Source organism: Ooceraea biroi, chromosome 8, assembly GCF_003672135.1.
Source record: "Ooceraea biroi isolate clonal line C1 chromosome 8, Obir_v5.4, whole genome shotgun sequence".
Lineage (NCBI taxonomy): Eukaryota > Metazoa > Arthropoda > Insecta > Hymenoptera > Formicidae > Ooceraea > Ooceraea biroi.
In genome coordinates this window covers 7,796,952-7,815,648 of record NC_039513.1, presented here as the reverse complement: position 1 = coordinate 7,815,648, position 18,697 = coordinate 7,796,952, and the positions used below count along the sequence as shown (strand labels likewise).

The 18,697-nt window shown below is 45.0% G+C and overlaps 1 protein-coding gene across 1 annotated transcript in view; it reads left to right on the top strand.

Annotated features, from left to right (window-relative positions):
- Positions 1-18,697, top strand: part of LOC105275774 (suppressor of lurcher protein 1) — a 226,943-nt gene that overhangs the window by 12,105 nt on the left and 196,141 nt on the right. The window lies entirely within an intron of this gene.

The window sequence follows — 18,697 nt, the reverse complement described above, 5'->3', positions numbered from 1 at the left end:
CGAATGTTTGTTCGAGGCCCACTGTTCCTTGCTCTTGTTTCCCAAGCGTACGACGGAAGAGGCGACCCGGTCGCGAAATGTGCGCCACGTTTACCGCGTCGCGGATTGACAGCCCGGTATATAAATCAGCAGCGGCTGATGATGGATAGGAATGGCGCGAGTGTGTATGTGTGTGCATTCATCATTCGTTGTATCTCGTAGATAAGCAGGGAGCCCTCGAGGATCGCTCGCGCGCACAGGAACCGATGCCATTTCAGATAACGATATAACATTTATCTCTCAAATTAGTGCAATAAATTGTTGGTTGACTCACGAGCTTCACAAAACATAGTTTTAATAGTCGTAATGAACGAGAGGCAAAACCTCGCGAAAACTCGGAGCTTTAATCAATCGAGGTTTTGCGCAGCTCTTCTCTACATCACCGTCACTGACAAGGGACCTAACACAACTGTCCCTCACCGAGTTTGATGGGCTTTGGATATGTTGTAGAGCATCGAAAAATATTAGACCCCTATTTTTTTTTAGCTGCGTATCTCAACGTTTAGGGGTTGAAACAGCCCCTCGAAGATAGGGGTAAATTAAAAAATTTGACATTTTCGAAAAATGTGAATACACCGTTGTAAAGAGTATAAAATACTATAAAACTTTTGTATAAAACAGTTTTTCATATATCTTATATTTTCAAAGATATTCGCTAAAAATGAAAAAATTCATTATCTTCGAGGGGCTGTTTCAACCCCTAAACGTTGGGATACGCAGCTAAAAAAAATAGGGGTCTAATATTTTTCGATGCTCTACAACATATCCAAAGCCCATCAAGATCGGTGAGGGACAGTTGTGTTAGTTCCCTTGTGAGACGTGCATTCGAGTAGTATTACACAACATATAAATTATGTGCATTCGTTGTCAGATATATCAAAGATACTCATCGACGCTTCGCGGAAGCTTTTTGACGATGACGAGCACGCAGAAAACCCGCACGTGGCGTTGCTACTGAGAGAGTCCGATCTTAATAAATGTCCTCGTGGTCCCAGTACTCGGTACTCGGCGGATTTGCTCCCACAGGAACGCCATGATTCTCAGCAAAATACGCGGAACGATGCGGCCAAGGCGTCTCCTCGCTCTCGCGCTCCGTGTGCGTTCGCTTTTGGTCCTCATAGCTGCAGCGGCGGGTCATCGGTCTACGCGCGGCTTAAAAACTTGCCGAAGAGTAATTCAGCGAAGCACGGAGGATTTCCCTTTTAGAAAGATGCTGCGGTGACGACCGGCGCGGCGGTGGCGGGTCGATCTACGTTCGGGATCACGAGGTAGAGGTGCTCGTTTCTTTCCCGTCCGCTTCGTCCGGTACCGGTTTGACTGGATTATGCGGCGCGGTGATCCCCTCGACTTAATTGATCCAGGATTTATGGCACACGCGCGTTCCAAGTAGTCGGCTCGGGTTCTTTCACGGCGATCGCAGTCATAATCCGGGATAAATATTAATTAATGCGGTCTGCTTCATACCGAGATGTATGCAGCGTCCGCTGCGTATCCGGTGGTGATCGTCTCCCTTTGGCGTGTGTATCGATTGTAATTCGCATTCACCAGATACGTGGCCGCATCGATTAACGTGCATCGCTTACGCGCCGAGCGCTTTTACGATAATTGTTATGATAACAGCCAACGTCTCCGCCTTGCCGTTTCGGTAGGAGTTTTACGGTGCCGGGATCAGCTCCGACGTCTTATGCAAATTAACGCGATTCCAAGTTAATAGACCCGTGGTACCAATTACGCCAGCGTTGTTCTATTCCCGGCCCGTTCCTGTTTCACAAACACGCTCAGCCATTCCAGCCGGTTACAATTGCTTTGATTTGGCGTGCAAGAAACTCACGTCGAACGCATGCTAATGACGTGTAAGACTAATAATGCGCAGGATAATGTTAATTAAAACATGCTTTACGTGTTCCGACTTGATTTCTCTTCCACTCGTAATCTCTATATTAAAAAAACCTCACGGACATCAAACGAAACGAGCTGCGCGTTGTACGAAAGCTATATTTTTTATGCGGGTAGTAGGAATTTTACGTGTCGTATTTTACCGCAAAATGACGCAGCGAATGAAAAGGAGAAAAATCGTAAATGCACCCGCGCTACCTCGATAAGACCGAGAGACTGCAGCCGCTAATTTTATTTAAATACGATTCGAGACAAGATAAGGCGCCGAACAGGCCGAAACGTGACTCGTTTAGCGTAGGCATCCTCATTGTAAACGCGCGACCGATTATACCGCACGTAAGCTCGCGGTGGACCGGAATCCAGCGGAGTGCCGAATCTGGAACTCGACTCGCGGCGAGCGAGGCTTCGACAGAAATGCGTGCGGCCGCATTCCCCCATCTGCGAACCACCCCGTTAACGGCCGTACGCGCCGCACCCCGGCCGCGTGGCGGTTCAAAGCCGCCGGGCACGTATAGTCGCTTTATCGGCGGCGATTTCGTCCCGTCGCATAAATCCGCGGGTTTACGATGTTAATTCAACTTTTACGGAGGCGGGATCGCGAGCGTGACAATTTTCCCTTCGGCTGCACCAAACCCCCGGCGACGTGCCGCGGGGGGTTGGTTGCGCAAACGCGCGGATGGAAACGCTCGGATCGGGAAAATAGAGTCGACTCCGTCTCCGTTATCGACGCGCGCGATTAAGGCGCGATTTACGCGATGCATGATGCACACGCGGATGCAGGTGGGTGATTCGCTATTTTTCAGGCTGCTCTTCGGTCTCGCGCGTTGTTCCGATCGGCAGTTTTAAGGGCGACAACGACGAGTGAAAGTTGCACATCGTGCGCCACGATAAAATATATCGTCGGCCAAATTTTATTGCTTTTCTATCTGCATCCGTTCGAAATCGATGTTTATTGCGGTGTGCGATATTCACGCCGGCGTTAGCGGACGCATAAAATGCATGACTATTAAACGTGATAACGGATTATTATATTGTAAGTGAACGCGCTCATGAATGTCACGTAATTCGCGATGCAATTTGCTTGCGCCGTACAATGTCAACGAAATTATTAATCAAATTACCCTTCCAATCGTATGAATTTTCAAGTAACAACGCGTTCGCAATATCCGCGTATCGTAACACTCGCTTTTGTCTGCGTAATCCCGTAATGTTTCCGTAATGTGGCTTGAGAACGGGAATTACGCTCGCCATGTATAATAATCACTTGTCATGAATTCCATGCGCGCCACATTGAATTCTGATCTATCTTTGTAAGGCACACACAAGCATCTAGAACCAATTTTTCATCTTCCCGGGAAAGAGCGAGATAAGCTTCGACTTCTCTTTGCTACAGTAAATTATTATTCTTTGATGACAGTTACAGTTCCACACTCGTTTCACACTACCTCAAATCATCTGAAACATTTGTCATCTAATTATATGCGATACATTTCTAACATATACAATTCCCATGAATAAATTTGAAAACGACCGATGGTGTATTTGTGGTCACGCCGGCAATTTGTGAAATGGATTGCACTGAATTAATGGCTGCGCGAAATGGGAATTAATTAACATCGTACTTTTAGCAAAATCAATTCGTACGGCCATTTCGTAATGAAGTTATGTTATTAAAATTGATTCAAGTTAACGGATGACAGTCCTGCCATTTACACCGCGCAATAAATAGTGCAGCACGTGGTAGCCCATATTATCGATAACCACACACCGACTTTAAATTCCAAATAATGAATCACGCTGATCCGTCGTAACAAGACGAGCGCGGTTGCGATCAGAGTTGCGTTCAAGTGGGACGTCATTTAAATCGGCTAAGCTACTTTATCGAAGTTCTTTGCGCCGAGTAAATTGGAACTGCGCGGGACCACTTGTATCGTGTCGTACAAAACTTTTCAGTAAGAAAGAAATTTATGCGACATTTTCCTAGGACGAGTAGGCATACACATGTACACGGCACAAGCCGCGCATAAAGCACAAGCAGCGCAAACTCGAAGCTGCCTGCTTGCTGTGCTGTGTCTGGAATTAAGATCGCAAATCGCTCTTAATCAATTGATGTATCGCCGCGCCGGCGAACCGGAGCAATTTAATACTTTCAAGTCCCGGCGACGGCGCTCGATTCCTCCGACCTGATTCGATTCTTACTCCGGAATAATCCTTCTTCGTATCGCGAGATATCTCGGATAGGTGGAACGTTTTATGGCAAAGTTCCACATTTCTGACAGTTTCGTGCTTGAGAATTCTCTCCCTTCATTGCTAAGTTGGTATCGGTATCAAGGTCCCACTCGAGGATCGAAAGGGGTGCAGCTCTACATCGCGTTACACTGTATATGCCGCGATAGAAATCGACGGTAGTTCGCGACGTATTCTCCGCGGCGGAACAGTGCACGATCAGCGTAATTGCCGCGAATAGAGAAACTCGTTGGAAATTCTCGGAGCCGTGAGCGATCCCTTTGAGGAGAATTTTAGGATTCTAACGTGAACGCGTATCTAGCAGGCTCCCCATGCAAGGCGACCGAGCGACCACCCGACAAAATGGCTCCTTTTGAAGCATTTCACCTTTGTCCGACCGGAACCTCGCGCGGTAACCCGGATGAGACAGTGTGCATTCGGTTCCACGTCGGCTCGCCTCGAAGCGAAGCAGCAAGTTGACCGAGAAGAAACGGAGAGATTGCGATAATCGGAATTGCTCGAGCCAAAGCGCCAGTCAAAGGTCGGCCCGGAAAGGTCGGTTTCCGGTTTAATCATTTGGCAATTAAATCACGGATTCTGCGGTTATAAAATGAATATTCTATGTGATTGCCATGTTCATTAACAGTATCGTATCGATATACTTCTGTCATGAAATAATAATAGCCAAATTATCACGCCGATCGTTAATAAACAGCCCGAGATCACGGTGCTGTGAACGCATTTGCGAATGCATTAAATTCGGTGAATAATCGTGCGGCGCGCAAAACGGGTGTCGAAAATGCAAGCGCGTATGACCGCGTTATTGTTTACAACGCCTGGCAATTTTACAGATACGCGTGAGCGCTCGTGGATCAGACAATTTGCAGACGTTTCGTTCGAAAAAAATAGAAAAATAAATTGACAAAAATTCCGCGCTATTCGAGTCTGGAAAAACTGCTGCTTCTAGGAAGAAATAATGAACGATCTTAAAGTCCGCAGGAAAAATATGCTTCACGAAAAGGTTGCGCTAGGTGGTAAAACTCGTTGCTTACTGCCGGGTCATCCACTCTTTTTCTCTCTTTTTCTCCTCTGAGAAGAGCGTATGGAAATATATCGTGGCGCACAAGCGTGTGACGGCAAATGATAATTAGCGCGCTCAGGTCGTCGCGAAGACGAGCGTCGCGAACGCTAGAAAATGCAGTACGCTGCTGGCAGTACTTGCGCGTCCAGTTATTTATTCGCGTAGTTAATACGCGTCTAGCAACGCACCGGAATACGCGTCCGTCTCTCCTCGCTAACATCCTCCCCGCGAGCTGCAAGATTATATTCGCGGAACGTTTCGTGCCGACAAATTCTCTTTTAATATTTAATAACTGGCATTTACGTGGATACTGTCAGCGAGGTCGGCGAGTATCGCCCCGCGATCAAAGATTCATCGCACTTAAGTTGAGGGATATATTCCCCTTAATAAACTGGCGCAGTCGACCAGTTTAAGACGGCTCAGGCCGACTACGTAGGGCTTATTCGGATGTATGTATCTCGCATTGTACGGTAGGACGATATGGCGGAGCAAACTCCTCGCCGAGCGAAACGACGAGCTGCGCTTTTATGCCAGGGCGATAATGGGCCCGAGAGATTGTTTCCTTTTATTCCCGCGGATATAATAATATAATGTCTGCCACGTCGTTGCACCTCGAGGCCTCGGTCGTCGGCTGCTGGTTGCTAGCTAGCACCTACCCGCTACGCGAGGAAGCTATTCATTTTAACCTGAAACTTTAAGCCACCGCTGTAATAAGGGAAGGGAAACTTTAATAGACGCGTTTTAAGGATACGCCTCGTCCTTTTGCCTGCCGCACGGGAACGTTTTAGATAACCTGGACGAGTACGCTGGAAGGCTCGCTAGTGCTTAAATTTTGGTCTATGTTCCTCGGCTACGAGGTCGGGTCCTCGAATGTTCCGGCTTCTGCGCTCGAAACGTATCGCGCGGCATCGAACACATTCGCGGGATAGTGTGAATTAATTACGCTTTATGTCGAGAGTACCTTTCACGTACGGGATACATAACGCGCCGCGGAATATGTAGCGGCACGCGGCTTTATTTAACGAATAATATCTTGCAGATGGGATTGCGTTATTTATGGGCAACCTGCAGGTTTATTTGGAGTCGCATTAATCTTCACACAAGTACGGCTAATATAGCCTGAAATATTATGCGATAAAATGTAATTTGCACGTGAGCGCGCGTGTGCGTGTGTGCGCAAATACCGAATATTCATGCTTGCCATTAGAGCGCATTCGATCTTTTGCATGCAAGTGATTAATAGCTAATACAATGGCGAATCGTTGTAACATTTGCTCGAAAATAAATCCGCAGGCCAACCGAAATTTCGCATTTAAATTTTTCTGCTGGTAATAATGAGATAATATATTTGCGCGCTGATCGAGATTGATTCGTGCAATAAACATTGTTGAATATTCTTGCGTAATCCGCGCGCTAATGCACGTATAACTGTGTGAAGAGTCCAAAGTCTGTGTGCCTCGTTGCACCACAGTTAATCGTAATTGCTAATGTTTATTGTTCATTTATGCCTGACTTGTTTCATGATGCGGTCACAATAAATCCATTATTTATAGTACTGTCGTGCAGTAAACAAACACCAGCGGGTGATATCAGAGTTTAGCTGATTAAATATTGTATAATTATCAAATGAAGCGCATTGGAAACACGTGTCTGACCCGAGTTACCGCGATAAAACGTCTGGGATATTCGGGTGGTAATCGAAGGGACGATAAACGTCGCCGGGATTATAGAATTCCGGTGTAATCGTAAGAACGAGATCGCGTTTAAGCGTAGGAAGCCCTCGACGTTACAAGGCACTGCCCAGGCCGCATGTATGGCCGCAAGGGATAATGAAGGTGAGGATTTGGGCCGGTATATACGTATATACCGGCATTCTTGGGTCGATAACAGTATCTAATCCCAACTTCGATACCAATGACCTCGGATAAAGCCGTTAGTTTAAACAGTGGCTCGATAGGACGGTTACTTGCCTCAAGTACGAAGATTATCGACAAGTAGCATCCTCGTTCTTTCCGCGATCGGCTGCGAATCCGATCCGTGGTAGCAGAATCTATACCATTCCCGATCGTTTCAATTATTATCTCGTCCGACGGATGTTTCCGCAGCGAGACAAACACTCCCCGGCTTATTCATTTCGCATTTCGCATCGTGATCTATATCTGCAATCCCGTATTTGCAATCCAGTATATCTTTTCGGGCATGTATCCGCGGTTCAGTGGGTAGTTGCCGGGCGTTTCGCGCGGTCACTCGACACAGAGCGCACGAGAACTTTGACAGCATTATTCGCCTTTAAATTAATGGTGTGTTTACGTCGGGATACATAAAAACGGCGAAGATGCGCGACGCGACTTGCTCATCACGATGATTGTCCACGAGTATAGGAGTAACGGCGTCATGAAGGAAGGAGAGACAGAAGGGAAGAGAGAGAGAAAATCGATTTCCATTTTCCGGGGCGCGTTTGCCTCCCGCTCAACGAAGCCTCATTAGTTCCTCGCCAAACAGCACGGCGGTTACTTTTTTCTTCTCTTCTTTCGTGCCCTCCCTTTATCCATTCGCTCTATCCCCGCCTCCATCGAAGCGTCCACCATGTTTTATTTCACAGCGGAGATCAGCATTGTTACGGAAGTGTTTTACGTCCTGTCTTCCGTTCCCACCTCGAGCACTCGTCACGTCCCGCTTCCACTCTGTTCCAGAATCCTCGCAGAAACGGTTTCGTTCATTTAATAATTCTCGTTGTCCTTAGTACCCTTTGGATCTCCGCTGGGCTGAAATTGTAATTCGAGTTTGAGGATTGCGAAAATGAAATGGGGAATATAATGGAATACAATCTACTTTGAAAAAAAGTAGCTCGTTGCTACGTGCTTTTCGCCAGACGAAATTTTCCCGTATGTATCCGGGGGAACAATGTCCCCTTTGTGCTTAAACGCCCGGAAAGATTTTCCACGATATTTCCGATATTGTCTTCTGCCCCGGCTTCAATATCTCAGATTGGACAATCGCGATATTTGAGATCTCTCGATAGATAGTACGCGGTGCGTTCTAAGCCAATTTCAGACACAGACGGCTACTTTCCGCGCGAATAAAACGCGAGGAAGAGTGCGGGCTCGTTATACGATCCCGGACGGAATCGAGAATACCGTCACCTATCTATTGTTGCGATACGCGCGCAAGAACTTTGTAAAGTCCTCACCTCCGGCTAAGAGGAGTGGAAGTTTCAACGGCAGACACGAAATTGTGCTTCTTTTTTTCGTCCCCCTCGTCCGTATCATGCGTTCGTTTCCACGCCATAAAGTAGCCGAGTAGCCCTTCATTAAAGTTTCCACTGCCCGCTTTTGTAGTTTCCGACCAACAGACGGACGAACTCTTTGCGCTGTCTCGCAGTAGACATATCGCGCGCTCTCACGTACTTGATGCACGTAGAATCAGATATCTGAGATAAATCTGCATGTGTAGCTTTATTCAGACATCCTCGTAACGCTAATGGATGAAAAGTTCCAAGCCCGAAATGTCGCTTGCATATAATAATTACCAAATGCAGCCACGTCGATGATCAATTCTCTTGTCACCCCGTTTGCATTTCACGAACACCATGTGCCCTTATGTATTGATGCAGAATGTTTCGCAGAATTTCTTCTCTGCGCAAATGAGTTACGAAGAGCGAATAAATGCAAATTCCTTAATTATTCAGCGCAAACAAAGTAATGCAGTAAGCAGACGCATCGTAGTTGCGGGTAACGTAAAAAAAGAGTAATACTTTTTCGCTATTGCTTTTCTTCGTTGAATTATTCTGGACAAGTCCGCGTTCGCCAACTTCGTCTAAAAAGATGACGGCGTCTCATGCATATACATGCCAGGTTGTCCTTTTTTCGTAGAATTTTTGATCGAATCCGTAAATGGGTTTGATGGCAGCAATTCGCTATGCTTGTGACGCGGTACAAACAAGACGTTTCGATTCCTTGTATTGAGATTGTCACATTGTGCAGGTTTACGATCGATCCTATCACGCCGCCGTACGTAACCCGGAATAGAGTTTTTCAAAAAAAGCGGCACGAATCGGAAACGATCGACGGGCCAAACCTACATTTCCATTCTCTGGGGAACGTAGCTTCAGTGCAAACATTTTCTTCTCCCGTATCCTTTCGACTTTTAACGAATTTATGAGAACTCGCGATGTTTCGGAAAATGTTTTGCTCCTCTCTTGCTCTGATCCACGCGCGCGAGCTCACGAATAATTCGTTTTGTATTATCCTGATTTCCTACCATATTCGATCGCGATAAAAGAATAATTGAGACACGCGACAAACAGTTTTTCCGTAAATTGCAGTTTTATGGACGACTGGCCAGCTCGTCGATGATTTGTCACATCGATACCACGGGCAGTCGATGAAAATGAAAATTACGGTAGAATGAACTTAACTTCGTTAAACTACAATATGACACTCGCAGATTGTCAACTGCAAATAGCAGAGATTCATTGCGCGTAAATGTTTAATTACATTCTCGCCCGATGCTTTCGGTACTATAATATTACTCGTTGGCGAGGTTGGCGCGGGGAGAGGGAGAGGAAGAGAGAGGAAGAAAAAGAGAGATTGTAGTTAGTATATAATTTGGACTACCATTTTGCGTTACATTGCGATTATTCACATAATTGCAAATTATCTCGCGGATATTCTTTAACCTCGTCCCAGATCTGGCTGAAAATCCGCAGCTTTTCGAGCGCAAGACACGTATTATTCCGATCTCGGATATATGCAGTCCCTTTTATCGTTATCGTTTATCTACCTACATCCGGATTATAGCGGAATTGTGGAATTTACAAAGGATACCATATGCTCGATTCTGCGCTAGAGAAGCATAACTGTTGCGTAGAGGCATTTATTAATTCATGCAAATTGGAAAGTAGTTCTCTGCGTTTGTTCTGCTTCGGTACTTGTGTAAACATGGAATGTACGTATATCCAGCCACAAATTCATCAACAAATGCCGAGCTTGTTTTCTCCTAGAGTAAATTTAAAGAAAAAATGTAATTAGTCTCCACTCTACCTAGAATTATACTAAATTTATATAAATCTTTCTCAAGTAAAAAATCCCTTGTTAGCACAAGCTTGTTTAAAACATTTTACGTATAATTTTCTCTTCTGCCGTGTAATTCCGCCTGCACTGACGTAAGAGACATAATGCCTAGAAAATTAGTTTTAACGAGATCTTTATGTACTATTTTCGAAAGTTTCCACGGCAGAGGTGCACGATGGGGGGAGGAGAATGCAAAATTATTTATGACATTTAATCTTATTTTAAATATCTGCCTTAAGTTCTCCTTTTCCTTCAATCGCACACTACCGTCCTCTTAACCCGGCAATTAAAGCGGACCATTCCGAGGGACACGATACCTCGACCCGCATTTCAGTCTGGCCGGATACTAAAAGTCCCGGCTGGCATTGCTATCGCACGACTATCTTCTCCTCGGCCATTCCCATTCCTTTAATTCCGATGGCGTTGGGTGATCGCGTTAACTCGAGCAGCTCTATTCCCGGTCGTGTCACCTCATCACGTTACTCCCTCCCTCTCTCTCCTTCCGCTTCCGTCCTCTTCCTCTCTCTTTTACTCCGCTGATCCCTATTATTATCCTTCATTTCGATCTTCTTCCATCTCCGGCGCTGCGTTATCCGTCTTGGATAGCAACGTGGAGTTCGTCAGACTCGAGTGCCCTTTCCAAGGCAGAAGACCGCCGCCGCGCGTTCGCATGGACAGCCTGACCTACTGCTATTTCCCGAGGCAACTGCGAGAACGCGGAACTAGCCACGGCTGTTTCCGGATCAATCCGATGTTCGCTATATGACTGCGGGGATAGCGGCGCATCTCCGCCGGTTCCCCGGCTGCCGCCGCCCCGCGATACTTTCCAAGTTTTGGTGGAAGATATATTACTTCCGCAGATAAGCCCACAGATCTTCGTACCTACGTATTCTTGTTTGATCAAGTCGAGTTCAGTGCACCGCCGAGCGCACAGCCCCGTACACACGCGCACTTTATCTTCACCCTTGCGCTCGTATGCTTTACGGTCGACGGAGATTGCAACGGACGAATAATAAACTCGCGAGAGATATTAATCCCGTGCAGGGCCTCCGAATGAATAACGCGACTCTTAGATCAGGAACTATTTCGTCGCGAGCGAACAATGCTCGCTCGCGAATCACGGCGCGTTTCGTCGCGTCGTTCCATTACCACGCGCGATCGTTCTTCGTCGGCCAGATCGGCAAGTAAGATTGATCGCCGCGTGCTCGATCTACGCGCGAATGCAGATTGTACGTTTGGCTCATACATTCGGAAAGCAATCGCGTAGAATTGTCGCCCGCCGCGCTGCGTGTGTTCTGTCAGGCGCAGCAAAGTTTCGCCCATCCGCATGTGGATGCATGCGACCACTGCGAATGATGGTGCTGCTAGTCATTGCCGTTCTTACTTTGTGATTTAGTATCGTCGTGGCAGAGTTTATGATTGCCCGCTCGTGCCGAAATGGAGCCGTATATATGTATGTATTTATGTATGTACATACGCACATATACAGGGTGTCCCGGGTTTTAACCGACAAACTGCGGGAGCATATTCTACTAGTGGAAATAAGAAAAAATTCTTATATCGAGTTTGCTTAGAAATGCTTTATTACAAAGTTATGAACCAATATTGAAAAGAAATATGAGATAAGTAACAACGGAACATAGTGTAGAATTTGCAAGGTCGAAGATGTTTATGTTATGTGCCCATTTGCAATTACGTAATTTGGGTTCGTTTCGACCTATGAATGAATATGATGATGTTCGTTCAGCTCTAAGACACCGACGACGCTCGGAAAGAATCTTAAATCTTTTTGATAATACTCCTACACAAAGTGTTCGACGTGCTTCAGCTCAACTGCAGATACCACGAAACACTATTTGGAGAACATTGCGTGCTGATGACAGATTCGCATATCATTACACACCTGTACAAGAATTACTTCCAATCGATTATCAGAAACGAGTCGAATTTTGTAACTGGTATGTGAATGCAGTAGAAAGGGACAATCTTTTCTCATCGATGATATTATGGACAGATGAAGCGACCTTTACAAGACGAGGCATATTCAATTCTCATAATAGCCATGTATGGGCTCATAATAATCCACATACTACCAGACGAAGAAACTTTCAACACGAATTTCGATGTAATGTTTGGATGGGTATGCCTCATGACCGGCTTATTGGTCCGTTCTTTTTACCTGACCGATTGAACGGAGAATCTTTTCGAAGATTCCTATCAAACGATTTACCAATTTTGATGGAAAATGTGCCACTGCAGTTTCGCCAAAACAGCTGGATACGGTTAGACGGTTGTCCATCGCACTATGCTAGACAAGTTAGAAACTGGTTAGATGAACATTATGCTCATAGGTGGATTGGTCGAGGAGGACCGGTTTTCTGGCCTCCAAGATCGCCCGATTTAACGCCTCTTGATTTTTATTTATGGGGAACTTTAAAAAATAAAGTTTACAGTACAGAAGTAATCTCGCTTGAAGATTTAAAGCAACGAATTACTAATTCAGTTACTGAGATGCAACAAAATTTTCAGGAATGTCGTACTGTAACAAATTCTGTACTACGTCGATGTCTAGCTCGTATCGATGTGCAAGGACAACATTTTGAAATGCGTCACTAAATCATTGCGTAGATAATTTTTATTTTTGTGAAAAAATCCGTTGTTACTTATCTCATATTTCTTTTCAATATTGGTTTATAACTTTGTAATAAAGCATTTCTAAGCAAATTCGATATAAGAATTTTTTCTTATTTCCACTAGTAGAATATGCTCCCGCAGTTTGTTGGTTAAAACCCGGGACACCCTGTATGTACGTAAGCGGAGGGATCGTATCCGTCATTGAGCCATAGCGGTACGATCGGTGAAACACGCGCATTCAGTGAACGATAGTCGCCAAACTGTCTCGTAATACCTCGAGGTTGAAAAAAATCTCGGCTTAAAAATTATTATAAATAAAGCGTAGCAACGCATTGCGCGCCAGTTTTTCTCACGAAACTTTGTCGGTCGCGCCGGGCTTTGACCTAAACTCTAATCCGATATTAACGATCTTAATACCTGCACGACAATGTTGCGACGTTCCGGTCTTAAGATCTCGACTTCGCGTTAATTCTCGCGTTAATCTTCCAACTCTTTCGATTAATTACTGAATTACTTCCGGCTAAAGTCGCGTCGACGGTTTTATCCAGGACGCAGAATTATTTCGCGCGCTTCGTCGAGATTCCGCTTTCGACGCTTTTTTACTCGAGTGCCCGCTGGATGATGCATGGCGATTGCATTCGGTGGTGCTGGTCTCTGGATCTAAAACGGGATCTAAAAAGCGTTTTCGTTGGTGCCGCGTTTCTCTCGCGCCATTACTACTGTTTTCGCGTTGCGTTGGTGAGTCCGTTGTCGCGACTGGACGGCCGCCACGGCGTTGCAACCGACGTTTCCGGGTTGTTGCTTCGCCGCAATCTGCTATTCGGATTTCTTGCACGCGCGAGGCCGTAGGTAGAACCAGCCGGATTGTGAAGATTGCGAACGCGGATGCTGGGCACACGCGGCTCGTCGTGTAGAACCAGCAACTCTCATGCGGAGGTGCGGTAAACTCGAGTGTTCCCCGTGTCTACGGAGTGCAATCCGTCGTGCGTGGTACACACCCAGCTGTCTGACTAAATTGCCGCTTCGCGTAGAAATGATTCGTCGCCGTGTGAAACCACGCGATGCAGACGTGTAAAGCAGTCGGGAATCGCATTAACGCTTCCGCTCTGACTTACGCGTCTCACGTACGGTGCTGAAACATTGTTAGATCTCCGAGCGCACCTCTCCAACTTACGCTCTGTATCTTATTAAATAGTCGACTTGCATGAACGCGACATTCAGTCCAGCGATTAGTCGGCTGGCAGATTCTCGCAGCCAAATTGTGCTGACGATTGCTGATGGATCTTGGCTGCCACGGAGCAAGGAATAACACAGCATCATGAGAGGCTTGCTATTACAAGCATTTATGTAATCTTTTATTTCACGCGACAGCATTGTTCGCCGAAATGTACGGTATATTTAGAGCATGCAATTCATAGGCAAACATCATTAAATGTTCATTGGTTGAGTAACGAGGAGGTGAGGAGCAAATGTCTCGCCATGCTTTGTTTGCGAATGCTGGCGTGTTCAATAATGCTCAACAACCGCGCACAATAATGCACCACAATATTTCGGTAAAACTGAAACATAGTTTTCGGTGTAACATTGATAAAACCACTCCGAATAAATAATACGGCAGTAGCTTTCTGCGGCTATTTGTAACCTTCTTCTAGTGACTAAAAACATCATCTAGTTCCGAATAAAAATTCCATTTTTCACTGAAAATAAAGAAGAAAAAAGAGGCAAACGTTTTTCCAGTTGGTAAATTTGGATTTTAATAATCTCTCGCCTACGTGAGCCAGATTTTTGCTACCAACAAAAAGTCGCAGAGTTCGTCCACGGGACTGCTCAACGTGCATGTAAAGTTTCATTAGAACCAGAATTTTGCGAATTCTCTTGCGGATCTGTCGTCTGACAGGTGTTATCGTCACTTTTACCGAACACGGATGACTAATGAAATCGCGACGTCTCTCATACGGATATTTTTGCTCCGTTCTGTGATTCAGCAAAAATTTCCAACTCGCTTGCTCCGGTGAAACTTCATAGCCTCGTACCTATCGAGCTGAGTTTTGCAATAAGAATTCAGGTGACACACTCGCCAGATACAGTGTACGGCCGCTTTTATTTCAAGACGATACCCTCAAAAGTCAAGTATTAATATCAGCCAATCTCCTTTCCTCTGCAACTGGGACCAGTGTGATCTGTTTATTGGCACGCGGCCACTTTGGAATGCGAAGGGAAACGAGACACAATATTTCTGCTTGCATTTGACAGGCGATGTCAATTTCTGCTTGGATCGACACTAAGCTCCACGTTAACGGGGGGACCTGATTCTACCTGACGTTTCTGTACGTATAAAGGTTCATTCATAACGCGTGACACGACACGACACGGCAAAAACTGCCAAGCGTTCACGTATACCGGCATGTTATAAACGCGACAAAGGCAGTTTTGACTTCGAAAGCTATTCAACAGGTGAACGTTTGACAATATCGGCTTTTATTAAAAGATTTCGCACGTATTACTTTATCACGAAGGGAGAGTAGCGAGCAGGAAATAGTGTCATGTGAAAATAATATATGATATTCGATTCAAAGTGTTACTTCGTCTTTGTCTTTATCATTGCAAATATACAGGGTGTCCCGGGTTTTAACCGACAAACTGCGGGAGCATATTCTACTAGTGGAAATAAGAAAAAATTCTTATATCGAGTTTCCTTAGAAATGCTTTATTACAAAGTTATAAACCAATATTGAAAAGAAATATGAGATAAGTAACAACGGATTTTTTCACAAAAATAAAAATTATCTACGCAATGATTTAATGACGCATTTCAAAATGTTGTCCTTGCACATCGATACAAGCTAGACATCGACGTAGTACAGAATTTGTTACGGTACGACATTCCTGAAAAGTTTGTTGCATCTCAGTAACTGAATTAGTAATTCGTTGCTTTAAATCTATCTGGTACTCTCCTGTTAGGAAATCTACGTTGATACTCTCGTACGGCAGCTCGTGCATTTCCGTCACAGAATCCGTACACGAAACGAATATCAGTGTATTCCTCATTTGAAAACACTTTTGGCATTCTGATAGTAATTGCTAGTTGACACGACGATTGAAATCTAACAGCTACTGTTGTGAAAGTAACAATCATACTGAATCGTTTCAACATAGTGAACATGAATACATGTGAATACACGTAACATAAACATCTACACTATGTTCCGTTGTTCCTTATCTCATGTTTCTTTTGAATATTGGTTTATAACTTTGTAATAAAGCATTTCTAAGCAAACTCGATATAAGAATTTTTTCTTATTTCCACTAGTAGAATATGCTCCCGCAGTTTGTCGGTTAAAACCCGGGACACCCTGTATAGTACGCATAGATGCATTATAAAAGAGTTCTGCAATATAAATTGATCGAAAGGTGGCTCTGACAACGTAGGCCGCAGAATGTGTCAACGAAAGCAGTTTCTGCCGACTGTGAAGCGAGCGTACAATGTAGCTCCAAAAGTTGGTGCACGGTGCGAAGCGGCGAATCGGAGTGATTTCTTGACATTTTCTTGTCAGCTGTGTGAGTTATTGCGTATTCGGGGTTCTCGCTCCCTGGATATCCCCTTTAGTCCCACTACCAACCCAGCCCCTTCATATATCTCGCGGAGACACGTAGGTTGTCATCCGTTCCGTTCGATCTCTGCACATTTTTAAACCGCCTTACGTACTTGAAAGTTCCTCGCGCGAACTCGAGAGGAGAGAGAGAGTGCTCTTTGATCGCGCTCTTTCTCGGAAGCGATGTGCACACTTTTTCATCTCGTGCGGGTCATGAGATACGAATGAAGTTAAGACAGCGTGTCGATCGATTCGCTAGCTGGGTCATACGGTCTCTCAAAGTGTCTTCATTAAATTTTGAACGGAGAGGGCCGCGTGTGATTGAATCGGCAGGATTGTGAAAGGTTGCACTTGCCGAAATGGAACGAGGCCACAGATGGCATTGTGTTCCATCGATGCGACCGAATGAGGCACTTTGGTGTAAAGATTTATATGCGTTTTTCAGCCTTACTTTCGCCGCGCGATGAGAGCAGCCTCCTCTTGCAGCAGCTGCTTCTTGGACGGTTTCTAGGTGCAAGTAATACGATTTTGCGGCATCATCGGAGCAAATATCGGATTGGCGCGCCGCGTGCACGTGTGCGCATGTTATTACGTCTCGGTATCGCGCTAGCTTGACGTGTACCGGGTGGTTGTAATTTCCAGAAACGTGATGAACGAAAGCCGAGACAGGGTTTATCAGCGTATATGCATTATTAAATTTCACAAATGTGTTTTGATATTATGTAGTGATATATTTAACGATTATGTAATGATATATAACACATTGATTACCATGGTAGCCACCGATGACGTCAAATTTTACAGCGGTATCCTGATAGTCACTGGTGATCGAATTTAACAATACAACAAATCCGAACGTTTGTGAAATTCTGAATAATATTGTATAAATCTCGCGATAACAATATCGAATATAGAACAATGCACTATAAAATAATTCAATGTTTTTTTTATTTCTGACAATATATATTTTAATTGATGGCGAAAATTTGCGGTCTGGTACAAAATGCAAGATGTACAACATTCGCTGGGCAATCAACGAGTTAAACAACGCGTGCGAGTAATGAAGCATTAATCGCAATGTGGAAGCCGACTAATTCAGAGTTTAATCGGTAATTGCGTTCAAGCCAGCATATCAGCCGTCGCACGGCGAGTACAATATCGGTGCACTTTTGACCTGTACGACCTTTCAGCTCGACCCGACCTTCCGTGCCTATTTTGTATCTCTCACGGAATGAGATTAATATCGTTCATCAAGGCTGAATATCGAGTCTGCCGCTCTGGCAAGCCTCGTTGAAAATTCGGAAAATTGTGCTTCACGTTGACGTGAATTCACATTGTACGTTGCACATATTTGACTCGTGTTGTATTATAAAAAAAATACTATTTTTCGAGGTTTTTTCATATTTCTACTTTTGACACATACTATCGAAGCGCAATACACGTAAACTGTTTCGAACGAAATATTTGACACTTTTCATTTATGTGTGAATATATCGGCATAAAGACATCGCATTGCTGGCCTCAAATTTATAATCATGTTCGAATCATGGGCGCAAATGACAAGTATACCGACCACGATATATACATATATCGTAACGCACCAACCAAAATTTCTCTCGTATACGTCAACATGCGATTTTTCCCCATTTGCTTTATTAATTTCGCTCGTGCGGTGCATACCCTGGTGCATATTTACATTGTTTGTAAATTCAGCAAATCCGGAAAAAAATGGATTTCACAAAATTGATAAATTTTTGCACAGACATCGCGGTGGGAAAACTCGTGCAAAATTACGCGTCATTGTAGCGCAGAATTATGTCACTTCAGCAAGAGAAAAAAGTGGAAAATGAAAAATTGATAGAAGCGCTTATCTCGTCCGTAATTCGCGAGCGTCGCTGGGATTTTAGAATTCCGCGCAACCGATACCCGGACAAACGACAAGCGAAACTGAGACGAAGCGCTCTCGGCTTGATCGGGCACGCGGGCGATACATAGGTTCGCGAGTATCGGTCTTTTTATGGACGGTGAACGCGCAGTTGGCCGGTGCCAGAGAGTCCGAACTGCATCCTCGCAAAAATTCAATGCGACACTTCTTGCACGGCTGCCTTTGTGCCGTGCGTTCGTGCGTGCTGCTCCATGGCAAGCGCATGCTGATG